The 27,842-nt window shown below is 46.4% G+C and overlaps 1 protein-coding gene across 1 annotated transcript in view; it reads left to right on the top strand.

Moving 5' to 3' along the window:
• The window catches only part of ACACB (acetyl-CoA carboxylase beta), a 3,851,763-nt gene that overhangs the window by 2,291,900 nt on the left and 1,532,021 nt on the right, over nucleotides 1-27,842 (top strand). The window lies entirely within an intron of this gene.

Raw genomic sequence — 27,842 nt, 5'->3', positions numbered from 1 at the left:
GGGACTTTAACTTGGCTTGGGATCCCACTATAGATAGGAGCTCCACCTCGTGGGGAAGTCAGAACGGCCCATCAGGGGATCTGGTTAAGAAACTGCAGGATTTGGCCATGGTGGACACTTGGCGGGAGCTTTATGGTCAGACGAGGGGGTACACATTCTTCTCTCATATTCACCGGTCGCACTCCCGGATAGACAACGTCTGGATTTCGAAGCCACTGCTAGGGAGGGTGATGGCACTGGAGATAGGAGCGATTGCGCTGGGAGATCATGCCCTGCTCACGCTGATAATGACAGTCCCCAGGGGCCCCCCGTCGGTTTGGAAAAGGAGGTACCCGGTCCCCCTGTTTAGGGATCCGGTTTTAGTCGCGGAGTCAGAGAAAGAACTGGTGGATTACACTAACAATAACAAGTGGAAAGACACTACCCCTCAGAATTGGTGGGACGCCCTGAAGACAACGATTAGGGGCAGGATTATTGCAATCAAAGCTAGGAGGGATTGTGAACTGAGGTTGGAGGAGTTACGGTTGGAAGCAAGGTTAAAGGAGGTTATGGCTCGCATGGGCACAGGGATTACGGCGACCACTAAAAAGGAATACAGGGCTGTGCGAGGCCAGTTACACCTCATACAATCAAGAGCGGCTGAGCGTAGCCACCGCCGCCAGCTGCATCGATACTATGTCGGAGGCAACAAAGCGGATCGTTTGCTGGCCAGAAGGTTGCGCAAGGAAGTGGGCGACATGACAATATTAAAAATTAAGGGGGAGGGAAGAGTTTTGTTTACGTCAAAATCTGACATTTAAGCTCAATTTACCAAATTCTACACTGCCCTCTATAGTAAAGACTTCCCCGATTACTCTGATCAGGTAGCCTATCTGCGGGATGTTGGCGTCCGACGCTTGTCGCGCGAAGATAGGGACGCGCTGGAGGTCGAGATCACGGCAGATGAGATGAGGTGAGGAGAGTTATTCTCAACCTTCCATTCCGGCAAAGCCCTGGGTCCCGATGGGTTTGTCGTCGAATTCTATAAGACCCACAGGGAACTCCTGATTCCAATCCTTACTAAACTGTTTAATTGCATGGGGGTGGCAGGCCTTCTCCCCGACTATATAATTGAGGCTAAGATAATTTTGATTCATAAAAGGGGCAAATATCCGACCGATTGCGTTAATTAACGTGGATGCCAAGATTCATGCAAAGATTTTAGCCAACCGCCTTGAATCCATCCTTCCCAAGCAAATTCACCGCGATCAATCGGGGTTTATAAAGGGCAGACAAACCTCAGACAATGTGAGACGGTTGGTTCATCTGGTTGAAATGGAGTGGGGGTATTTGTTTGCGGTCCTGGGTTGAATGGGCTTTGGTCCGGGTTTTATTACTCGGGTAAGAGCTAACTACCGGAAACCGGTCATACGTCTGGCAATTAACGGTCAAATCTCTGCTCCGATACCGGTGGGAAGAGGCACCAAGCAGGGCTGCCCTATGTCGCCGCTCCTCTATGCCCTCCACCTTGAACTGTTTTTGGAGATGATTAGGGAGGCCGACGATGTCAAGGGAATCCCATTCGGTGGGGAGGACCATAAGATTGCAGCCTTCGCCGACGATTGGATTCTCTCACTGACAAACCCGAACAACTCATTGCATGCGGTGGGAAGAGAGCTCAACAGATTTGGGCAGGTAGCGGCCTAAAAATCAACATTCACAAATCAGAGGTGCTTCCCCTTACTTTGTCTTCGTCCGCCATTCAGGATCTCAAAAAGGTCTACGATTATAGGTGGGTGGATTCCTCTCTGAGGTACCTGGGGATCCAGTTGACCAAAACTGTAGAGTACTTGTATACAGCTAATTATCCCCCGCTTCTTCAGAGGGTGAAATCCAAGCTGGTTGACTGGGGCCCCCTGGAGGTGTCTTGGTTGGGTAGAGTTAATACTCTAAAGATGGCTATTCTTCCATTGCTCCTGTATCACTTCGCGGCCCTGCCGATCCGTGTCCCCACCTCGTTTTTCAGAGCCCTGCCGAAAATAACGAACAGGTTCGTTTGGAACCAGAAACGCCCAAGGGTAGCAGCTTCCACGATGAAGGCTTTACCGGAAAAAGGTGGATTAGGGGAACCTGACTTCCGGGTGTGCTATATGGCGGCTCAACTGAGGGTCATTAGGGATTGGCAGAGGGACGACAGGGGCAAAGTGTGGAGGTCCATGGATGGGGCGGTGGTGGGGAGGGATCTGGAGGGGGTCCTATGGGTTCCAAAGCATGACAGGCCGACCAGGATGTAGTGTAGTATAATAATGTCAACAGTAGGCGAGGCCTGGGATCAAGCCGTCGCAAGAGCTCAGATCACCTCCTTCCCATCACCGTTCTCACCACTGCAGGGCAACCTACAATTCTCCCCGGCGGCTTCATATGACCCAAGCTTCGACCCTTGGTATCCGGGTGGGTGTAGGATGCTGCGAGACATGCTAAAGGGGGGTGAGGTGAAGCGGTTCGAGCAATGTGCAAGACAGATTTTGGGGTGGGGGAAAAGCAGAGATTCTCGTATCTCCAGATCAGGCATTGGCTTTCCCATCCGTCGGTTAAGCAGACGGGCTCTTGCTCCCTTACCCACTTTGAAAAGTTTCTCGATACTAACACGGGCGATAAGGGGTTGATATCCTCCATTTACAAACTCATAAAACGCGAGGAACCCATTCACTCCAAGCACTATATGAATAAATGGGTGCAGGATCTTGGGTCGGCCATAGAGGAACCGGAATGGCTTAGGCTGTGGTCCCAAATCCCAAAACTTGCAAAGTCTAATCAAATCCGCGAAATCTGGGTGAAACTCCTCCTGAGATGGCACCGCACCCCCCTCGGGCTGCATAAAATGTTCCCCACGGTCTCAGAGAAATGCTGGAGAGAGTGTGGTACCGTGGGTTCGTGGCCACATGTATGGTGGGAGTGCCCGAAACTTGAGCCATTCTGGTCGCGGGTGCAGAGGGCTATTGCTCAGGTCCTGGGGCTTCAGCGATCGGGGGACAGAGGTAGAGACTTGTTGGGCCTGAACGCGGTCTTCACTACTCTGCTTTCCAAAGCTGACCGTAAACTTTATGTGATAATGATGCTATCTGCTGCATTGGTTCTAGCTAAGAAATGGAACTCGAGGGTCCCTCCACAGGAGCACAAATGGGTAGCCAAGCTCTGCTCGTTGGTCGCTGTGGAATGTCTAACCTACTCGATCCAGGGATCTCACATGCGCTTTTACTCAGACTGGGCCAGACTTCTGGCTTTCCTAAGGGAGGGTGCACCCCGGGCGTGGTGTCCCAGGGCGATGGAAATAATGGGCATAATTTCACCCCCCCAGGACGAACCAGACCTGTGAATTTACCTTGGCTGCCTTGTACGTCGTTATTTTTGTTGTTGTCATTGAGCTATCTCTGAGCCTTTGTGATCTGGGAGGGGTCAGTGGGGGGTTTAGAGGGTGGGGGTCGGTGGAGGGGAGTGGGGGGGGCGTTTTGGGGTTAGGGTGTTGTTTTCTTGTTCTTCTTGTTTCTATGAAAATTTGTTAATAAAAACTTACTGGAAAAAAAAATAATTGTCATTTGCATAGCCCTCAAACGCTGTTAACAATCGTAATCCCACAGCTGTAACCTCCAACAATATAAGTCATCAGCATAGGGTAACCATAAAGGTTTACAAAGACCAATTCTTGGGGGAACAAAAGCAGCAGTCTCAATCACATCTCCCACCATCGGACACATATAAATTAAAAAGACAGGTGGCAAGTATGCACCCCTGTCTTAGACCATTCTTAGTGCAAAGCTTGCGTGATAAAGTGCCCAATCTGTTGAGTGTCACTGTTCTTGAGTGGACTCACGCAGCCTAATATTTAAATTTAAGAGCCCAGTCGGTATTCCCCAATTTAATAACTTAGGCCATTGGCGATTCCTACTTACTAGATCGAAAGCGGATATAAAATCTATTGTAGCAACGTGTATCGTGTCATAACGCCCGCACTTAACCAAGTCATGGCAACACCTCAGGATTAATCCATTGAGACCTGTCCCATGATGTTTACGAAACTCTGTTTGCCATCTATTCAAACAACCCACTTTTGTCGCCCATGTCTCTAGATGTTAGTTAGAATAGTTGCATAGATCTTGCTGTTTGCATTGAGAATCGTTATCAGTCGATAATTCTTTGGGTTGCAGCTGGAGGTCCTCTTATGTATGGGGACAATATAATAAATTGTCCACGTAGCTGTAAATATCCACATTTTCCGATATCATCAAAAAGAATAGACAAAATGGAAGCCCATCCATGCAAGTTTACCTTAAATACTTTGACAAGTTATTGGGTACAGGAGCTCTTGATTGACTAGCCCCAAGTATTGCATCATGTATCAATTCAGGATCAAAAACTATTATAGTTATATAATTTTTTGTCTCCTCAAAAACACTTGAAGTAATGGCATCCGTTTTGTTTTCGCTATATAAGTTTCAAAGTGAGAAACCCACAATGACTCTGGGACAACATTAACCTGTAATTCCATTTGCCTCTTCTTCAATGAAATTACAAACCTCCAAAAATTGGCCACATGTTTGTCTTTTAATTTATCAAGCATAGGTTCTGCATCCTTTTGAAGTAGACTGGCTCTTTGCCTCTTGGCCCAATTTTGATATGTTTGGATAATCTTCAGAATAATAGTCCTTTCATGCTCACCACCCAATTAAAGTTTTTTAATACGTCTAAAAACCGCTCTCATATCTTTTTTCCTATTTGCAAATGACTGATCATAGTAGTTGAAAAACTGCTTTGTTTTTATCACTGTTCTTTTTTGAGTTTCTCCTTAAATAAAATGTGGCTTAAATTATCTAACACGTGATCTAAATATTCAATAGTAAATATACTCAATGTTTAATCATAATTGATCGAAAGTAGTACAATGTTAATCCTATCTTTAAATTTGCCAACAGAATTTTTGCACCAAGTAATTGTATCACCGCCTGAGTTCACTCCAATGTTATGCGAATATATTTAATGGAAATCGCTTGGTTGTATGTCTAGCATACAACAAAACATGCAGTGACCACTCCAAACAGTTGGTTTTACTTGCGCATCTAAATATCAGGTAAATAAACTCATCAATGAAGATGTAATCCAAAGTAGACCTTATGTCCCCTCTAAAGTATTACTTATGGGATCGTCCCCTTTCATAGCGCCATTCACCTGAATCAAACCAAGTGTGCGTATACAAGCTAGCCATTTGGCCCCATTATGGGCCTTATTCTGACATTGAGCATCTGACAAATTAACAAATTGTAATTTCCAAAATCAGGGCATGCGGTGTTCAAGTCCCCCTAGATTACAATATGCCTATGGCATTTCTTGCCCATCCAACATTCTATATAAATTCTGAAAGTTGCCAGTCGGCCAGCCTTTTTTAGATGCCTCTGAACCAAGAAAGACACGGAGAGAAACTACCACAAAAATTATCTTCCTCCCAATAATCAGGAGACCAAGCTGTAATAGTGTTTATCATAATGTTGCAAGAATAAATTATTGATCTTCAGAGTCTGAGAACCTAGGAACATGACAATTTCTGTCTACCCTAATTGACATTAATTATAATATAGACACACTCCACTGTCAAGTCTTCATATTTTTTAAGTAGGAGGGGCATGACGGACTAGCCGTCTCCTCTCTAGCAAAGGTTTTATATGTAGACATCCACAAATGGATCAAACACACTTCGCGGAGGGCAAATAAATTGCTTTTGAGAAACCCAGTCCCACGGGAACTGCCTGACCCTCTGGCGAACCCAGTATTGGAAAAACCATCCCAAACTGTTGCTCTTACAAAATGTTTTTTGGAAACTGTGTGTAGCCAATTGCCATATGCTTTTATAGTCTCATTGTAGCATTAGGGCCAGTTTGCCTCTGTCCTATCCCTATTAGATAGGCGTTACCACAGCGCCCTCTAGGGCAGGGAAAGGGTGTTCTTCGAATTAGGGTTGAGGTGTTAGGTAACACATTAATGGTTGGACATAGAATTGTTCACAGAACCAAAGCCTTACTTGTCCTTGTTTTGTGTGTTATAAACCTTGTAAAGATAACAGAAAGGTTAACCCCATTTGAGGTGAAAATTCAAGAATTAAGAATATAACTGTATTGTTCGTACCCTTTGGGTTCAAACCATTGTTTTCTAGGGAAGTGAGAGATTTCCCAGAGGAGTTTCCATGCAGTGCCTCCTCCAGGGATGGTTGGTGATGCCTGTGTCAACAGTGTTCTTGTCCACCTGCCATTTTCTTTGCTCCGGTTGTGACGGCCTTCTCGGAGCCTTACCGCTACACATCGTTCTCCCTCTCTTTTCTTCTCGGTGCAGGGTCTGAAGGGCTTCCTCTACTGGTATCCCTGGAATCAGTGGTGTTTAGCAGGCTCCGGGCGGGCCCACCAAGGCGTCTGGTTGGTCTTGTCTCTAGGCAGTCTCTGCCCCGCGCTTCAGCAGCAGCGTCCACTCAGTGTGTCTTCTCCCCTGCCGCTCAGCTCCGCCTCAGGAAGTCTCGACCTCCAGCTGAGGATCCCAGTGTTTTTATAATCCTCTTGGTAATGGGAAGTAACAGGCTTCTGATTAAAGGCGGTTGAGTCAGAGGAGGGTTCAGAAGTGTTGTCAGTCTTTGCTATCTTTGCAATTTTTGTGTTTCCCATATAAGCTGAGAGTACAGATTCTGTAGGGTTTTTCACCGTACCCTGGGAGTCCTCGTCCCCAAAAGCCGAGTCCCTCCCAGTGAGGTCCTGCTTGCTGAGACCCCTAGAGGGAGGGTCTTGCAGAGCTGGCTCACCTCCCTAGCTTCAAATATTCCAGCTCCCTCTTGAGGAGAAGGGAAGAATACTCTGGATTAGCCACACCTCCCAAAATCCTCACCAAGAGCTGATTTTGAAAATACATCTTAACATGCATGCCTGGAGAAGGTGCTGTTATTATCAGATGTCTTTGCGTGCCGCATTAATATGGAGACGACACAGATGACACATGCACACTTATGGCTGATTATGCACTTGCTCGACTCTTCTTCCTTCGAGTCCTGCCTGACTGACTTCGTATTGTCTGCTTCGGTAGACCGGAGTGTGATGCTACGACTGTCCACACTTGATCAATGTTATGCCGCGCTGTCAAGCCTTGGATCCACTGCCTTCGGCTCACCAGAAAAAACGTTAGTTAAAGGACAGTAAAGGTGATCAGATACAATGCAACACAACTCTTGAAATTCAGTGGTGATGATCTTAACTCGGCATTGTCCGTTGTTGACCTCGAAGATCTAATGATGTTATTTATGTAGCACTTACGCTTAAGCGCTTTTACTCATTTATCAACTTCAGAAGGATGAAAGACTGAGTTTGCCTTGCCAGCATTCAAACCTGCGACCTGCAGAACAAATGCAGATCACAACAGCCAGTGCTCAGCATACTGAGCTACCTTGCCGACCTCTAATTTTGTGTGTTATTATGAATCCCATCTGTTATGTATATGTTCATGGGCTTTGCAACAGGGGGACGCTGAGTTAAGATGGTCATCACTTCTCACATCGGCTGAATTTCAAGGGTTTTGTTTTGTTAAATCTGATTACCGTAACTGTCCCTTAGCTAAAGTGTTTTCAGCGAATTTCAAGACTTTTGTTATAACATATTATATTGTAATCGTTTTTTTTATAACATGCTTAATAACATAGAGGTTTCTAAGCGCGGACCCGGGATTCAAACCTATGTTGCGCTGCGTCGTCTTGCTTCCCAGAGGAGCGCGTTGCCACTGAGCTATACTACCCGTGCCATTGTTTAATCAAGGGCCACTAGACATAGCCTTCGGGCCGTTCTCACTGTATATGTTGAACCAATAGTTTTCTTTGGGGCCCACTCGCCATGGCCTTCAGCCACTGTGAAACAAAATACACCAATGAATAGGTTCAAGGGTACTCATACACGAAGGGCTCCCACAATTAGTTTGAAAAAATGACTCTTCGAAATTGTTATCATAGAGAAAGATCTCTAGAGGACTTTTTATGTTGTAATTGCATGAGTCAAAAACACAACAACACAATTTACAGAGAGAGAATAGACATCATCAATGGTTTGTTGGACCATAATAGAACATAAACGTAAATGCTTTAAAACACCATTTACCACCAATGCTCGGGACAAAGTTATGTTATGGTCCTCTAGAGATCTTTCTCTATGATAACAATTTCAAAGAGTCATTTTTTCAAACTAATTGTGGGAGCCCTTCGTGTATGAGTACCCTTGAACTTATTCATTGGTGTATTTTGTTTCTGATTTAACCCTCCTGGGTAGAATAGGTTCCATACCAGGAGCCCAAATTCTTTAATTCTTCAGCTACTGTTACATGCTGCACAAATAAGCTTCTTTGGGACCCATTAACCATGGCCTTTGGCCATTGGCAGTGGACAAAGACCCATTACCCCCTGCCTAATAGATGTGATCATTCAAACTCTTTTCTGATTCACGCAGGTTTTCCCCTGATAACCGCAACGAGCTACACATGCAGTGGCAATGAACTACCCTTACCCGTGATCTTCCCCCAGTATTCCTGCAGCTATCCGACAACATTTAAAAAATCAAAAACTCTTCACTGTCCTTATATGCAATATTAAGTGCCCCCTCTTTCCTTGGTTCCCCCACTGTCCACAGTTACTTTTTCCGCTCCCATGCCCTCTCCTGTTACCCCCTATCACTCTTCATTTCGTGTGACGCACTTTCCTTCCCGATCACATCTTCCGTTGTAGCTGTGGTTATCTCGCGGGATGCCTGCGATATTACAATAGTAAAGCAAAAACATTCAAACTGTAACTCGGTCCCCAGAACCCCCTAACTCCCCAATTTCACAAGGTATCCTCTGTTCCCCTCCGCACCTCTAGCCTGATGCATTCCCATCCTTTTTCCTCCTCCAAATAGCTATCATTGTATTTATTGAGCGCGGACCTAGCTTCGAGAAGCAACAGAGCACTTTACAGAGGTATACAACAGTTCAGATATACAGAAAAGGGTAGGATACAGAGGGGCACAGAAGAGTGGGGTACAGCTGAACAGGGAGGTGGGGAAGAGAGGGGGGTGGCGTCTAGCGAGCCAGGTAGCTATTTTTCAACTTTTTTTGTTTTTACATAACCCCGGTATAACCACGGCATTGAGCAAAAAAAGAAAGAAAATTGCGGATATTTCATTTCTGAAAAGCCTCTCTGCTGCAAAGCACCAAGGGAGATATAGCTAACATTTTGGGAGAAGGGGGAACCTCCCTCCCTGTCAAATATTTTAAAAACTACTGGAGGGAATAACCCCAGTCCCGGAAAGTAAATCAACATTTTGCGCCCAAGTTGCCCTTATTTGGTCCAATTCCATCAAGCAGTTTTTGCACTTCTGTGTGATATAAGAGTAGGCGGAAACACTGTTTTTTAGCGCTAATAACTCTTTCTCAAAACCTCCTGTCTGGGGGTGGCTGGGACACATTTTTGTTTGGAGAATATCAGCCAAATCCGTCATGCAAGTTAAAAGTTATTAGCAATAGAATTTTTGCATTTCTTATGGGTCATGATACATGCCTTAACTATAGTGCAGTGAACTTTGTACCGCCTTTGCACAAGTCGGCCCCTCTTTCACTGCCTGTATTCGATTCCATGTGTCATTATCCCTGCAAAAATATTGCCATACAAAAATGTATGGCGATATTAAGGCATGGAACCTGCGGGGGACACCCCTGCAGCCCCCATATTATTTTAAAGGGAGCGGGGGACACCCCCGCATCCCCTGCTCCGAAAAACCCCACTAAAAGTATCACCTATGGCCATTCCCGAATACCATATATACGGCGATATTTTTGATGGGGATAATATTACCTGATACCGTATTCGATCCTTTTCCAACTTGGCAAATAATTGGTTTTCGCTCAATTGATATAACACCATTTCGGGCATGTTCATGTTGCCTGTAGTCTGAGAGAAAACAAGGATGTCATTGATGTAGACCACAAAGATATCTAAAAATGATTGCAAAACCTCATTGCTAAAGAATTGAAACGCTACTGGGACATTACAAAGTCCAAATGGCATGACCTGATATTCATAAAGACCGAACCATGTCTTGAACACTGCCCTTCATCACCCTGGCAAACCTGAACAAGATGATGTGCTCCTCTCAAATCAAGTTTAGTGAAGATGGTTGCTCCTTGAATCCTATCTACTGTTATTGAAATAAGTGACAAAGGATAGTGGTTCTTAATGGTAACACGGTTTAAATCTAGGTAGTCATCGCAGGTTCTCGAACTGCCATCCTTATTTGGGACAGAAAAACAGGAGGGAAACAGATGGGGCCTGCAAATGCCAAATACACCCCTTGGTTAAGTTCTCTTTAAGGTAATCCTTCAGATATGAATTGTCCTTCTCTGTAAGAACAAGTACCCTACTGCAGGAGATAGGAGCCCTCACTGTTTTGACTCCTGATTCAACAGACGTTAAATGCATCCAACAATTCTTTAAAACAAAATCAGAGCTCAACTTCTCTACTCTCCCTGCCCAATCTATCTTGGGGTTATGTAAGGTCTGCCAAGGCATACCTAAAATCACCTTCAACTGTGCTGCATCTATCAATTCAAAGGCAATGGGCATCATTACGAGTCCGGCGGTAACCATGCTGGAAGAACCAGCAGGCTACCGCCGGACTCCTAGTGAATTACCGCCTCCTTGATTGCCGGAATCACCATGGCATTACAACCCCAGTGACCCAGTAATTCCAGAGGTGGAATTCCGTTAATCCCATGGAGTCCCATAGGACTCCATGGGGATGGGGACAATGGAAACACTGGTTCCGTCTAAGACGGAGCCGATGTTTCCACTTCCGTCTGCAGGCGTGTGGCACCTCCCGCCTGTAGAACTCATCTGCTGGTCCGGAAACAACAGTGGCGGCGGGTTTACCGCCACCGTTGTTTCCAGACCGGCAGGCTTGTAATGAGGCCCAGTGTCTTCTCTATGACTATTACCAATCACCACCCCTAAGAACTCTGGGTTTTTAAGGCGGAGGTAAGCTGTGTGCCATTGATGGCCCAAATCTGCACCACATGTATTTTCTTTCCTGATTAATGGAATTCCCAAAGTGTTGTGTACTTCCCAATCCATGAAATGTCCTGTGGCTCCTGAGTCGATCACCACTGGGCAGACCCACCAATTTCCCCTCAATCAAAAGGTATACGTTGATAGTGACATGTGGCACTGCCGCTTGAAAGGTATTTGCAACTTGTGCCCTAGGACCTGAAGACGGAAACTTCTTTGGGCACAAGGGGCAATTTCCCAGGAAATTTCAGCTCAGTCCATGTGAGGCAAGATTGTATGTAGTAAGCCTGTAGGAGATTACACAAGCCTTATCCTCTTGGCAATAGGTAACCCAACCTTTGTTATAGGCCTGTACTACACAAGTTGGTAGTGTGACTGAGCAGCCAGGCTTATCTCAAGAGGGGTCAATGTGAGCTGTAGGGTTGCAACATAGTTTCACAGTGACAAGTATTCAAATAACACTTATACTCAAGGTTTCATGATTAAATAATTATTTATTAATTTAACAGTCAGTTATAAAATGAGCCTTCTTTAGAAGGGAGCAATTGGCAACAATAAAAATAAGCTTCAAAATACACACCTTCAGTTCAATAAAGTAAGTAGATACCCTTTTGGGATTGCACACAGCTATTCCTACACCCTGAGGTGACTTTAATAGTTAGGACACTTAGAACATTAATATATCACTTTTCAAACTTAATTGGTAATACTGAAGTTGTGGAAAAAAGGAAAAGGTTAGGGAAGGGAACAATGGTTAACAAGTTTCTCAAACAGTTAAGCACTTCTGAACCTCCCCCTTAACCCCCCCATCCCCAATGCAATGTCGATTAACCCTTTCCCAGCTATACAAGTAAGGTATGTATGACTTTTTGGAGGGATAGTTAAACACAAAGTCAGAGGTCGAAAAGCATCTTCAGGGAGCCAGGACAGCCAATGTCAATTGAGCAAAGTCTAGGGGAGCTGAGGCACTTCTTGTAGGTAGGTAAAAAGTCTTGCACAATGTTAAAGAATTTTGTTGTAAAAAGAAATTACTGTTGGGCCACAGCTGGGAGGCTTGTGAAGGGCAAAGCTGCAAGCAACTCTGCAAAGGGCAGCCAATGCAAGTCTCCAGTGAGAGCAGGAAAGCTACACACACAAGAGGTAAGTACCCCTTAGTTCACAGTACCTTAGGTCTGAAGAAATGGTTCCAGCTGCCTTCTGTTCATGTTGTAGTTCCTGTAGATCCTGTTGTTCCTGAGCCTCAGTCGTGGGGATAAGAGGGAGGTTATCTGGGGACTCCCGCACTACGATTTGAAGGTCGGCGGCAGCAATGGGCGCAATTCAGATCAGCAGCACTCTGCAGTTTCAGCTACTCGCAAATAGCACCTCCGCAGTTCTTGGACACCTTGTGGACTTTGATTGCTTCTGGGGTCCGGCACTCTGTTGATGTGGCTCAGGCTTGGTCAGCCCTGCTTCAAGGGAGTCTGTGGGATCTTCCTGGAGCTTGGGTCCGGCTTACAAATGATGCACTCGATTCTGGTGTTCCTGTCCCCTGGCACTCGGTTCCTGCAGCAGCAATGCAAGCTTCTCTTCCAGTTTCTTTCTTTGGTTCCTTCGTCCAGTGGTCGACTCTGCCTTGCTTGCAAAAGACCTCGCCTTTTATGCAAGTTGTTCCCATTCATTCTCTGCCTAGCTGTCACTCACACAGCCAGCCGGCCAGTCACTTTGGGTGCACTCGTGTAACCAAGGAAACTAGGCACAGGGAATTTTTGGCACCTCCCTTGCTTCCTGCCCTGCCAGACATGCTGGAGCCAGAGGTGGACTTCACTAATGAACCTCGCCAAAGACGAAATGAACAAAGGGACCAAACCTGGTTTGGCACGCAGAGTAAATCTCAAGAAGGACCTTTGCAACAAGAAATGGCGAAAAAAGACCAGGGCGCTTTTGACAAAATGAGCATCAATGGGTGCTATACTGCAACTTCGAACGCAGCCCACGGTAAAAACACACAATGGTAGGAAAAAGTAAACCACTGCCACCAGCCATTACTTGTAGAAAAGGTAACATTAAAATGTTACACAAGAAGTAAGACAAAGGGAATACTAAGTAACCCCTCCAGCACCCTATTGTAAGATAGTGTGTGCTTGGTCTATGAAGAGGAAAATGTAAGTAAAGACAATTTTACTTTACTACTCTTGGAAACAGTAGTTATCCAAGAGAAGGTATTTAAAACCTTAGCAGAAATCCAAAGGATTTCTCTGTGACACTGCACTGAGGGTGCTGTGTGTCACAATGTAAAAAGATGATACCTGTGGAGTTTGCCAGACTCCAAAACCAAAAGAAACACAGTATTCAAATCATATAAAAAGGAATGAGTGAGTGGTAAAAAGGCCTCACTCTCTTCAGGATAAAAATTAAAAGGCCTATAGTCCAGCAAAAGAGGTGGGGGTCTCTGAGGTAGTAGGGAATTAGCACATTTCTGAGAATTCTCCCTCGCAGGCCGCAATGCAAATACAAATTTATTCTGTCAACGTCTCTCCCTTTCTTCATTAGTGAGTGGTAGTCGTGGTGTTCACTGTATTCTGATTGTTTTAGTTGTAATATCTTTACCTCCTAGTTCTCTCGCTTCCCTGAGAAATTCTTCTAAGCTCTAAACTTCCTTTCCTGCACTCTCCAAGGCAAAACTCCAACTGCATCTGTAGCTCAATTAAAGCCTTTCAGGAGGTTGTTCTATACACTACCATTACCAGGACTTCCTTCAAATCCTCCCATAATCCCTGATAAAGACTGAGCTGCACTTTTTTCTGCTGGCCATGCACTTTCCAACATTAAAGTCTTGGGAGGTCATTACAACCATGGAGGTAGTCGTGCCGCTATTTGCGGCATTGGCTACCCCCATACCGGGTACTGGGTCAGGGTTCCCTGAATGGGGAAATACTGGGCCATTCCGACCTTGGAGGGCCAGGTATTTCCCCATTCAGGGAAACCATCCCCATTCCCATTCGAGCCCCCATAGGGCTCAATGGGAATGGGGAGCATGCTAACAACGGGCCCGTTAATGACGGGCCCATTGTTAGCATGCTGGCCTCCTCGCCGGACCCGCTAAGGACGCCTGGTTTTACCAGGCATCCTTAGCGGGTCCCGCGAGGAGGCCTCGTAATGAGGCGGTAGGTGGTTAACGGGGCCGGCATCTCTACCGGCCCCATTACCCCCCTACCACCAGGGTTGTAATGACCCCCTTAGTGTGTTATGTAACTAAGTCTCTGCTACCCTGCCGAAGTTCCAATTATTCGCCACCCACCTCTTGGGAAATGTCTCCTGTAAAACATCTTTATGAACTCCTTCAACATCTGTGATGAATCAAATTGAGTCATCACTGATTCCCCGGTGGTGACAACCTCCCATGTGGCCAGGGGACAGCAGCCGCTATCTGATCCTGGGGACGGTTTTATAAGGAAGGATCACATGGGAGGAGTCAACTACCGGAGAAAGGCTTTAGCTCCATTGGTTGAAACGCTGTGTTCCCCCCCATTTCCCATGATACCCTTTGATACCTAAATTGCTGATTGCATATTGCCATTTGAGTCAGACCTCCACCTTTGGCACAAACACCCAATATTTCCGACATACCATCTTCTGTTTCTAAAGTGCCTTATTGTAAATCTCCAGAGAATAAACATTTAAGAAGTTGAAGCCCAGTAACATTCAGGGACTCTTACTCCCATAATTACTCCGGTATTGAGACAAGGAGGAGGATGAGAAAGTCTGTGTAGAATGACCAGTGCCCAAAGTACAATGCGCAGGCTAGTTGTTTTGCAAAGACTACATTGCCCAGGAAATTTAAAGACGGTGCGCACTAAGAGATTGAGCAGCAGCAGTGCAATGGAGGATGGTATGATCCAGGCGAGGCTCGTAAACGCAGCACACACCAAAAGGCTTACTGGGACACAAGAAGGAATGCTGCAGACTAGCAGGAAAAGCTGTCGAGACGCAAGGAGCTGCACAGAAGTTCTTGGGTGTCAGGCCGCTCGTGGATGCAGCATTCATCTGTTTGGAACGGGAGAGAAAAGCAGCGTGTCATCACAGAGCCGCACAGAATGCTGGGGAGACCGCCGCTGACTCCAGGGTGGAAAGCAAATGTAGCAGCTGTTCCACAAAGGTGCGGGCCAAGTCAGAGATGCCAGGAGAGCCCGGTGAGTCTGCCCAAAGCAGCTGAGGAACCTGGGGCATTCTGACAAGCGCGCCAGCCTGTATTTGATAAATATGAGACTGTTAACAATAAAAAGAGCATAAGTAGAATATTTGAATGCAGTCAAGATACATTAGCAAGAGAAACCCCAACCCAATAGAGCGGCATGAGATACCAGTGTGGGGGAGGACGTTTGAGCAAGTGCTACTTTGGGACAATATACCAAGTACCTCAGCGTATAGGCAATCTTTGAATAACCCAGAAACTGAATCAGTTAAGAGAAGTCCTTGGAGGCAAGCACACCAGGCAATTGAAGTTAAGTGATTATCCCTGGCAGGAGAGTATACCGGGGGATCTGAAAGGAACTTTAAAAGAAATCTTGGCAGGCGAGTATACTAAGAACATTGAGAGGCAAGTGGGGGAAACAAAGGAACTATTAAGTAAAGTGGTCATTTTGCCGTCCTATTGAAGATACCAGGGGAAGGGAACCTCAGATTGGATCCAAGGGTCTTTACTTTGGAGAACATTTTTGTTGGAATCATTATTATACTTTGGTTTGAACACTTTTTGCCAACATCTAGAAAAATAAATGTCCTTGCACCCTTTGTTGTTTTGTTTTAGTGTGTGGGCCAGGATATAACATTTTGGGCACATGGACGACTTTTCAGTTACGGACTTCCTGACATAGACTGATCCTTAGTTATGATTTTTTTAGGTAGGGAAATTCCGTTTGTCATGAATCGGGGATATGGATATAGTAATAGTGGAACTAATAAAACGGAGTACCAAGAATCCGCCTTTGTGCTGTATCAGGTCATTAGGGTCCACTACAATCTCACCAATCACGTTCTTTACAATTTCCACATCGGGTCTTTCTCACTGGTAGAACCTGAATGTCAGAACGCTGGCGGTTACCTTGGAAACACTTGTGTCCTCTCCACATGCGCGATCACGTGGGGCGTACTGAACAGATCATGTGACTATGGTAATTTAAGCCGCCTTCTACCTGCCCGCGGCACTTCTGATTTGCTTCACATTAGCTACTCTTGTTTTCTCTTGCATTTGAATCTTTGTTATTGACCTCTGCCTCATCCCTGGATTGTTATTGGAATTTTTTTGCCTGATACCTGTTACTGTTATCACTACGTGCTTCGACCCCTATTTACGCTACACGGACTCCGCTGGTTTGCTGATTTCACTCTTCTTCGCTTTGCCCTGTTGCAGACTCGGATTTAAACTTTTGATAAGATTTTGCCTGCGTTTGTTTCTAGTTATGCCTGCAAGTTACCAACCTCGTTTTGTGTATTAGATTCCACCTTTGTCTTCCACACGGATTAAAGACTGCCTGCCTGGAACTTTTTAGGCGTCCTCATGCCGTCGTGTCCGGTGGTCAACTGGGACTAGAGACTTGCCACCTCAGGAATAGGTGTCCTCGTTTCGTCGGGTTAGTTTACCTGTATCCTGTTGGAACCATGTGGACATATCTACTCTCCTGGACATTTCTGCCGACACCCGAGCTCCTGATTTTTCATCACAGCATTACATCCTGGGTTGCTGGTAAGACTTGTTTGGGTATTCTAATTTCTTAATGTTCTTTGATTAGATACTTAGGCCGTCATTACGACTTTGGCGGTAGCCATGCCGCTATTGGCGGCATGGCTGCCGCCAAAATCGGCTCCGGGTTCCCAGAAATGGGGAATTACCGGGCCATTCCGAGTTCGGAGGGCCCGGTAATTCCTCCCTTCAGGGACCCGGGCCCGGACCTTCCCCATTCCCATTTCAGCCCCCATAGGGCTGAATGGGAATGGGAGAGGGAGCAAACAACGGGCCGATCACGAGCGGCCCGTTGTTTGTTCCCTCTTCCCCTCGCGGGACCCGCTCTGCATGTCTGGTAAATCCTGACGTGCAGAGCGGGTCCCGCAAGGGGACCTTGTAATCAAGCGGTACGGGGTTGACGTCGCCGGCACCTTTACCGACGCCGTTAACTCCTTACCGCCTGACTTATAATGAGACCCTTAGTGTTAATACTCTGATATAGATACTTGTCATAGATCTGAACCCTTAATCTCCAAGGCCAGAAGTATTGAATCGTATGGTTAGCATTCCAATACAGACCCATACAGGTCAGTTACTGGAAATGTGTTCCTTCATTGCATTCTGCTTACCATGCTCCATTGACGACTGTTCTGTGTTTGAATACAGTCACGGTCTTCTCCTACTGTTCTTACCATTGAGAGTCCTCATTTGGCATTCCAATCTGCTTCGGTGTGCATCTGGTATCCATCTTCCCGATAATAGACTTCTTTGGGCTGTGTTTAAACCTCACCCAAAGAGGTACATTATATAGAAGAATTTGTCGACTACACTACGGGGTCAAGGAACCAGAGTGACAAATTCTGACAGTTTAGAATAGGGCCAGTTGGGCAGTTTCCCAACCCATTTTTGTTTCAATCAAAGTCTTTACTTGAAAATATGAATACCTTGTGAATACCAACTCCATTTCTGACCCATCACACATCCTAGTTAAGTATGATAAAACAAAAGCTAACCTGGATGTATCTGTAGGGAAAGTCTCAGGCTGACACGAGAAGTGCAATTTCACAGTGCATGAAAGATATGTGAAATTTCATCACTTTTACTACCCCACAGGCCCCAAAGTAATTGACAAAGAATGTGGTCCTCAACTCTGTCCTCCTTCATTTCTGGACTGCTACTCGCCATTGTCCTGCCTAATTAATTGTGGGGATTCTGCAACCCAACATGGATCCTCTTCTGTAAACACAAAGGTTCCCGTTGTGTAACCTAGCCACCCATTGACCATCCTCCACCCTTTAATTTAAAGGTCTGATTCTTCATGCTGGCTACTCCTCGCTCACCACGCAAATGCTGCATTTCTTCCCCTAACCGAGGTCATGTATCTCGTGGGGTCTGTGATTTTTAAAAACTTTTTATCCCATTACCCTTGACAATCTTTGGGATGTAGCTTTTCCAATAGCTGTAGACGTAACATCTTGGAGGGTCTGTTGAGTTCACCAGCTCCTGAAGATTTCTATAACATGGACCTGATAGGATGAAAGGCAGTTTAGAATGCCTACTGCATTCCAATTCCAATTCTAACTCTTGCTCAATCAGATCTTGTAAAAAAGATGTTGCCAAAAAATGGCAACGGTTTGCAGGGGCATTATCACATTGAACATGCAGGGGTGTCACACTGCGTAGGAATGAATGTTCCTTGCTTCGCAAACAGTGTAGTTATTTGCGGTCCCCTTAGGTTCTTGGCATTTGCAATGGCGGCTCCGTCAACGCCAGGAACGTGTTACTAGATCACATCTGATTTAGGAGCGTCTTCGTTGTCGGGGAAACCCAAAGCACGGCGAAATGTCATCTCGTATCGCCATGGGAGCTTAAATGGAGAAAAACGCTGGCACTTCTCATTGAAGTTAGTACTCCAGCGGTACAACTTGCACTTTGTTATCCAGTTGCCTCATTGATTGACCCCAGCGTTTGCCCCTGACTCTGCCCCTGACTCTGCTCTTCAGAATTTTATTGTACGGTACCGAATTTGGGACTACTTTGGATTTCCCCAATACCTGTACTTCTGCTGTCTGCCTGTTGCTAGCACATTTTGCTTTTGTTCAACGGATTACAATTGGATTGCCCTTTAAGACTAGTGTTGTTGCTGAATCCTGTTTGGTTGATACTGTAAATCAGCATGGTCTTGTTAGCTTTAGAATCTCATAGGTTCGTTTTGTTGAGCTATGTTTTTGCATGGACTTCCATGGACGCTATGCAGAAACTACGCAAAACATATGCCTCAAGGAGTCGTGAGTGCGTCCTCGTTTCGCCCGGGTGCAGGTCCATACTAATTCACCAAAACATCTTTACGGCACACTTATATATCCTTCCCTCAGCATCTACACTTACTGGTCCTCTCTTCGAGTTAGTCTGGGTAATGCTCTTTGATTTAACCATCATACACCCTGGTCTTCAAATATAATTCCTACACATCTCCTTGTCTCTTGCTCCCAGGGCTTCACCAAGCTTTTTCCACCAGACGTCCTTTCACATTCTGTCCCAATCTCCGTTCAGGACTTCACAGGTTAGGTTTCTTAGTATCTTAAGTAGTACATCAATCTCCAAGCCAAGTGCTAATCACTTCTATCTTCTTTCCCCACAGCCTGGCGTATACCTGGTTGTATTTGCTCTTTCATGTGAATCACCAAAATGTCTGTCCCATAGACGCAGGCAACGTAGTGCATCTTAGGAAAGGTCACCCTCACTTGAGGAGACCCTCTCATTTAGGGTTCACTTCAAGAGCCCAGAGCAGAATACCCCACGTTCACAAGACAGTAAGACTTACACAACGAATTACCTGCTACCCTGTAAGTACTAACAGGGGGACACGCCTGGAATCCCCTAAACCGTTTTATTTTCTCAGGGGAGCGGGGGACACCCCTGCAATCCCTGCTCCCCTTGATCCCATATATATGGTCACCATATATAAAATCGGCACTGCCTTTTCCTGGTGACCATATGTATGGCAACCATATATATGGGGATAATATTATCGGATACCCTTGGATTTGGGTTATTACTCCTTCCTTAAATGGATTGTTAAGGAAATATTTTCAATAGCCCACGGCCCACAGCAAGGCCCTTTACCTTTCCTTAACTTTCTATTCTAACCTTTTTCCAAGTGAAACAGACTTCATCCCTATTTACTGACACCTACATGACCTAACATTTGGAAGGGAGCAGGACACGAGTAAGGAAAAATAACCTTCCTGGAGATACTGATACTCTTAGTCCTAGGTCTCCCACCATCACAAAGCTCACCTTTACCTCCCTTTGACCATATCTTGTCCTTCCAACGTATATAGGATAACACCTATCAAATAGGGTGTAGGGGTTTGGTGTGGCATGTATTTATGAGAAAGACTGGCATTCAGAATGCCCCAGAAAAATTCTTGAATGTTATTCAGGGCATGCCTGTGGTGCAGGCAATTCCAAACAAGTACTGGAATTACCCTGAAGATAATTGTTCAAGTTTCCACGGCAGATTCATCATGCCCCACTCATCCCACCTTAGACATTGCAGAGGGAAGTACACTTAAAGCACAGGTTTAACATTGCCAAACCCGTTTTAAGATGCTAAACAGTTTCTGTACTACTAGCCTGACGTCTGTGGGTATTTCAAAGATAAAGACCCTGTACCATACTCTTCACGCTGGGTCTAGTGACACACTCTTGGACTCAATGGCAGGAGGTTTGTTCTTAAGAACCTTTTGATCCTGTTGCTAGAAAACAGGAGAATGCATAACATGTTAACTATCAAAACAATAGTGTTCCAGTTAAGTAACCCAAAACAAAAGAGGTGATGGCTGGAAGGTTTGGAATTAATCCTAACCTCTGGCATTGCTCTGGGCAACCCGCCAGACCATGGTTCTTCGCCTGCTAAGCCATTACAAAAGGGGAAAGACCATATGCAAATCAGACTTGGTCCCACCCCAAAAGGGGCAGTCCAGCCTGAAATGCTTGGTTACATCCCTTCTACACAAGACCACAAGCATCCCCAAACATTTTTCGGCCTTGTTGGGCCTCATCAGTGAGGAGTAGCTTAGGTCTCTAGTTAAGTAACCCTTCCTGACGTGTTTGCAACAAACTTTCTTATTTTAACATCTACCATTTGAAGATTCTTTGGAGCTGACACTACTCCTTTTGCTCTTTTTATGAATTTTGCAATATTTTAAGGAACTTAGTGTTAAGTTTATTTAGGACATTACATGGAGGAATCGCACCATCACTATTTTTGTCTCCAGGCATCATGCTAAGTGTTTTCAGATTTGCCCTCAGGCACTGGGTTTTAGTCAGGATGGGAGGGAATTACAGAGGTAAAACTGTATTCATGAGACTATGTACAGTTTAGTTAACATCTTCATTTTAGACAAATATATTTTTAGTATTAGTTTTGTGTGAGAAACCTGAAGGTAGTCTCACTCCTCCTCCCTCCCTGGTTCCTCTTCTCATGTGGCCAGGGAAAGGCCATCACATTTGGATCATGACCCTGGGGTGGAGAAGCGTGGGAGGATCACCTGGGTGGAGGGTCTTTGGGGATTGGGGTGCCCACAGGCGAGATATAGTATCCCCCTTTCGCTATTGATGACCAACCTACCCCTCCACGTAAATCAGCACCCACATTTCCACACATTTGAGCCCTGGAAGTACTGGGACGAGGAAGAGGTGACTAAGAGCAATAAAAGCTCTTCACCACTTTGGTACTGGGACGAAGAAGATGCCTGCAGAGACCTGCGATGGTCAGGCATGTCCATTTAACTATGGCCAGGAAAATCTAATTAGAAATTCACACCTGCAACCTGTGGTTGGATGTGTATATATGGAGAACCAGAGAACAGCAGAGAGACCTGTGGGGGAGAAACCAGCAGGAGTCCTGTGACGTGAAGAGAATGCTGTGCTGGGGCCTGTGAGGAAGCCAGGACGCCGGCTGATCCCCCGAGGAGCTGTGGAGCCCAAGGCTGGTCCAGCTGTGGGGCTACAACGGATTTGGGGCCTCAATATTGGGAAGCGTGTTGCTAATCCAGCCGACAAGCAGGAAAGAAGGGACGCCGTCCGCTGATACGGATGCAAAGTGGAGGCCCCGGCGTGTGCAGGCAAGCCCACACAGTACAAGCGTGGCTCGTAGGAGGTGGTCCGACAACAAGAAAAGACTGAAAGTGACTCCGGAGAGGACATCAAAAGCCGGTGAGTGTCAGGGAACTCACTCGAAGCCAGGGCGCCTCGGGAAGGCTGCGCACAGTTAATGAACTACCATACAATGTTTATTGAATACCGAATGGAATGAAAACATTAAACAAAGCTGCAATATAAATGTTGAATACTGAACTGAATGAAAACTCGAACCAAAGATAAAACATGCATTTTAAACACCTGGCTGAATGAAAACTTGAACCAAACCTGAACTATAAATATATTGAATACCGAACTGAATGAAAACTGGAAACAAAAACAGGTTATGCATATTGAATATGGGCAAAACGTATAATGGATGAAAGACAAAAGTGAAAATGCCCAATTAAACACAGCCTTCACGAAAGAGAACAAGTGTGAAAGAGTGTCACAGAAAGGTGTGGAACATAAACCAGACCACCACAGTACAGTGAACTTTATGAATGAGTACAGTGCTAAAAGGCCAAAGACTGGCACAGAAGTGTCTAACAAATAATGGCAAAGTCAAGAGGCTGACAAAGAGAAGTCCAGTCAAGGTGAAGCTGTGGATAGGAGTAAAACAGAAGAACCTGTGTGGGCTAAAGAGCCTTGGGTTCCTGGTTGCGTGACCTGTGATGGGTGGACCGTGTGTTCTGACAACTGAGCCTAGACCAGGGATCCCTGAAATGTGAAAGCCAAAGACATTGTGAAATATATCCACAAGAAGCACTTAAAAGTAAGCTGGTGATGCAAACCAGAAGGAGGGGGCAGGTTGGCCTGGATTTGTGTTGAACCTTGAAAGACTGAATTAAATATCAGTTGTGGTGTTGAAGTCTTGGGGAAGGGAACCCTGAGACCCAAGGAACTACATACGCAGAGCCTCAAGACCCTTTACTTTTGAACTGTGTTGCTTGGAACTTGGGGAAGGGAACCCCAAGGATTGTGCAGAACTGTACTGCCTTGAACTTCCTTGAAGTAATCTTAAGACTTTTGTGGAACTTTCTTGAACTTGGGGCGCCATAAAGGAGGCTAAGAGCTGGGAGAAGCTCAGACTTTGTGTTGAACACCATTTCTTTGATTATTTATTTTATAACTCTTTTTATTGGTTTTATTATGAGTACATAACAGCATGAAACAACAAGCAGCGTCACATGTTATACAACCATTAGTATTAACCAAATTATGTCACAGTAGCACAGGGAAATTTCGAGCAGAAGCAATGGGTCATTCACACATGTGAGGGCATCTAGCCCGTGGTGGAAGATCGTGGGCAGTCTGGGCCATTTTCCACGGGGGGCGACTATCCGGTATCCTCTCATTTCCCCCGGACCTTCTGGAATTTGGCGGGGCATCCTCTGGCCTTATATATTAGTGTCTAAGGATGCACATCCGTCTACCTCATTGGACCATCGGTCTACACTCAGTTTTTCAGATGACCCCAAGTTGAATCAGTTGTGATTTGGCATAGATACCAGTCTTGCGGGGGACCATTAATGCTTCCACCCATTCTTCCGTGTCCAGTGGGCCCAGATCCTTTTCTCATTTCTCTCTTAGTCTGGTGAGGTCACGGACTCCAAAGGAGTTGAGGACCTGATAGAGTGTTGAGGTGACCTTGGTCAGGATATGCTCTGGGAAAACATTAGTCTCCAAGGGGGAACAGCTGGGGACTTCAGCTAGAATAGGGAATTGGGTGTTTATAGCGTGTGTGAGTTGTATGTATCTGTAGGAGTCCATAGGCTGTTACCCAAATTTCCCCTTTAAATTTTCAAAATCTAAGAGGCGCCCATCTTGTATTATGTCTGCGAGTGTGCGTATGCCTTGTCTGTCCCAGCTCGCGAAGTGCCCCATTTTCTGGATTTCAGGAAGATGCATGTTGTGCTACAGGTTGGGCGAGTGTTGGTCTAGTTTTCCACCCAATGTGATGATGGGCCTCCTTCCAAACCTTGCGGATATGCAATGTCTATCCCATCTGTCCCATAATTTTCCATAGTGCATCCCACCCCACCAAATCAAATTCTTTCGCAAAATGCACCGCTAGGAGTGCCAGTGGGTCTGTGATTGCAGGGCCATGATCAATAGCTAGCTGGAACCTATGTAGGTTCATAGTAGCCTGTTGGCAAGGATTTGCGCAATCATTTTGGCTTCTCCGTTTATCAGTGATATTGGCCTGTAGGAGGCACATAGTTCTGGGGGCTTCCCAGGTTTGGGAATCACCACAATACATGTCCGCCTAAGGTCCAAGGGAAGTCAAGCCCGTTCCTTACTGCACAGGAACATGCAGTGCATATGTCCCTTTATGTCGCACTCTAGTTGCTTCCAGGTTTCCACCAGGAAGCCGTTGGGCCCAGGTATTTTCCCTGATTGTAGTTGCGATAGAGCGGTCTGAACTTCCTCCTCTGTGATCTCGGATTCAAGATTCCCCGCCTGTTGTTCTGAGAGACAAGGGAGTGGGATAGAGTCTAAGAATTGCGAGCTGCCTATCTCGGGCCCAATTGATTGGGGGGGGGGGCGAGTAGAGCCGTTCATAAAAGGCAGCAAAAGCCTACGCTATGTCAGGGTCTGCAGTAAGTAATTCCCCATCACCCGATAGAATGGCCCATACATGCCCCTTGCTTCTTTCGCGCCTTTCCAGCCAACCCAGGGTTTTGCCTGCCTTGACCCCCGTTTCATATATTTGACTCTGGGTCGACCAGTGGGCAGCTTGTGCATTGTCTAAGGCAATATTTCTAAAAATCTCCCGAGCCGTCACTAGGGCATCTTGTGCAGCTTGAGTCCCCAATTCCAGAAGCTGTTCTTCTTTTCTAGTCACCTGCCTTTCTGCCTTGACGATCTCCTGAGTGTGTTGCTTGCAGTGGGTCAATACTAAGGAAATGACCCCCCCCCCCGTAGGACTGTGTTGTAGGCCTCCCACACCATGATTGGACGGGTCACAGACCCCTCATTCATCTCAAAATACTCTGTGGTCTTCTGAGAGAGGCCATCTGCGATCTCGGGTATGCCCAGGTAGTGTGTGTTCAAACCACATGCGGTATCTGGCTTGTCTTGGGTGGTTTTAAGTGTTATCAGTAGTGGGAGTGGTCAGAGATCCCTCTTACGAGGAATAGCAACCGGTAGGACATATTATGGGGACTAGTACATAGTCTATCCTAGAGAGTGATTTGTGTGCATTGGAGTAAAATGAGAAACCAGTATCAGTGGGATGAAGTGGCCTCCAGGTGCCCTCCATCCCCAGGGCCTCCACCAAGGTGTACAGTTTAGTTGGGGTGTTCTGAGTCCTATTAGCACTTTGTGACTTGTCTCTGCCAATCTCCATGACTTCATTAAAGTCTCCTCCCAGGACCCCCGATTCAGCCCGTTCCACCAGTAACACTGTAGCTCATTTAGGAGCTCTAACGTAAGTGGAGGGGGAGCATAGACAGCAACAAGACCCCAGATTTCTCCCCACATGTCGCCCAGCACTACCACAAACCGGCCGCAGGGGTCAGCTTGTACTTTCCTCAGTTGGAATGGTACCCTTTTATGAATAAGGACCATCGTGCCTCTGGCCCCTCTTGAGAATCCAGCATGTTATGCTTGCGAGTAGTTGGACCTTGTAAAGAAACTACATTCCGTGCCCAATAAATGGGTTTCTGTGAGGAGGGCAATGTCGGGGAATGACCGTTAAGAAGTTGAAGCACCAGCCTTCTTTTAATGCTAGAGCCTAGCCCGTTAACGTGCCATGTGATAAGAGATATATACCCATCACGTGCCATTTATACTTATGTGGTATCTATGTTGGGTCTGTAGGGGGTATCGTAAAGCATAAATTCCCATCTTCAATAAATGCCAGCCCAACCCCCCTTTCCCTGCACTCCATCCACCCGTGTCTTGGTAGCACATTTCCGACCTCGCTGCTGCTTCATGACCTCGCAACGTAAACCATGAACTATGAACATCCCAGGACTGCAGATCCCAGAGTTCCCACACCTACTAACAGACAAGTGGATTAGGTGCAAACCCTATGTTTTCAACAGTCATTTGTAGCATACCCTTGTGTATCTTCTCCCCCAGTCCCACTAAAAATGCCCCATAAACACCCCCCGCCCTACACTTCCCCCAAACTAGAAGTACCTGTCGCCCAAACTTGTGAAACTTGAAACTTTTGAAAACAGATTCGGGGTAATCCCATGGAGCCAGTCTAACTCTCTCTCCCCCTGCACCCGCAGCCGGGGCTGCCAGTCTTAGGATTCAAATAAAGGCTGAGTGGTAGACGCCTTTTAAAGGGTGAGGTTCCCTTCCATTGTGGTCATCAGGCCACTCCAGAGATGCCGTAGGTCAATACCCCTCAGGTGTTTTCAGCTTGTCTTGGGGATCCTGCGCTCATGTCGTCCGAGTGTGATGACAGGGTCTCTGCTTGAGTCAGGCTTCCTCCGTCGGTGTCCTTTCTAGGTGTGCGGTCCCTTGGTGCCCTGGGCCATGGGCTGGAGAGGACCTGTGTTTCCAGCCAGTCCCAGACCTCACTCGGATAGTGGAACACGTGGACCTTGTTGTTATAGTAAAGCTTAAGAGTAGTCGGGAAAAACAACACATACTTCATGCCAAGGGATGAAAGCCTTTTCTTCACAGACTCATAAGATTGGCAGGACTTTTGCACTTCCCTTGTGTAGTCCGGGAAAAAAATTATGCAGTTACCATTGTAGGTTATTGAGGCCGTTGCCCTAGCCATATGGAGGAGTGTATCACGATCTCTATAGTTCATGAGCCGGGCGATCAATGTGCGCGGGGGTGCCGGGTATTGGCCTGCCGGTAGGGTGTGCGCCTGTTCTATTAAGAAAGAGTTTTTTAGGTGCCATAAAATCTGAGAGCCAGCGCTCCAAGAAAATCTCCATAAATGGTCCTTCTTCCTTTTCTGGAAGGTTGTTCCGGCGGGATCTGCCTTCGCTATTTTGTGCATGTGTCACATTGGTGGTGAGCTTCTGTGCCATCCGCTCCAGGCGTTCTTCCATTTTCTTTATGGTGTCTTCGTTGCTCTGTTTCCCCCACCCGGGACGTCAGGTTGTTCAGGTCCTGCCACAGAAAGGAGACCTCAGAGGCCAGTCCGTCAATTTTAGCCTCCACCGATGTCCGGGATTCTCCAATGGCCGCCATGACGTCCATGAGTGATGGTAACTGGCCAGCTTCTCCATGAGCTACTTCCTCTCCTGGGTTGTCTGCAGCCCCGGAAACTTTCGCCAAGGTGCACGTGGTGTACCGGTCCATTTTGTGCCGGGCTGCACCTTTGTGGGGCATGTCCTTGACCATAGTCTTGGACCTGCTGTTTTTTCATGAGTTGCAGCCCCCTGTGCACCTACACCTGGGGCAATGATTGGAATCCAGGTAAGAAGCAGGGGTATGTGTGGGGTCTCCAGGCAGTCTGTCAACAAGCATTTTAAGGTCAGGTGGAGGGCCCGCCCAGGCCGGGACCTGGGACTCTAGAGGACTTGGTACTACTATGAATCGCACTGGCACCTCCAATTGGGAGCTAAACAGTAACAGTCTGCTATACTTACTTCGGGAGTCCTTGCAGGGTAGTGTCCTTCCTGCACTTCTGTTCGCTTATCAGAGCTCCCCCAGGGCTCTGGTACCAGCTGCACATGTGCAGCGCCACAGACTGGCCTCTGATCTCACCAGCGCAGTGCACCTTCAAATGTTGGCTCCTCACCTTATTACAGCCACCGTAATGCGGCGGGGGCTCCTGGCAGGCGTCATCAGGCAGAGCCGTCCTTTGATCAGGGCACTTTCCGTTTGCCCTTGGGGCTATGGAATTATGATAGTTTAGCAATGCGGTCCCAGTTTGCACTGTACCAGCAGATGGCGGCCAGGGAACGGTCGGATTCCTCATAGTCTGCG

This window comes from Ambystoma mexicanum, chromosome 10, assembly GCF_040938575.1.
Source record: "Ambystoma mexicanum isolate Mex_15411 chromosome 10, UKY_AmexF1_1, whole genome shotgun sequence".
Taxonomy (NCBI): domain Eukaryota; kingdom Metazoa; phylum Chordata; class Amphibia; order Caudata; family Ambystomatidae; genus Ambystoma; species Ambystoma mexicanum.
Note: the sequence above shows the minus strand (reverse complement) of the source record. Positions and strands in the feature narration are given on the sequence as shown.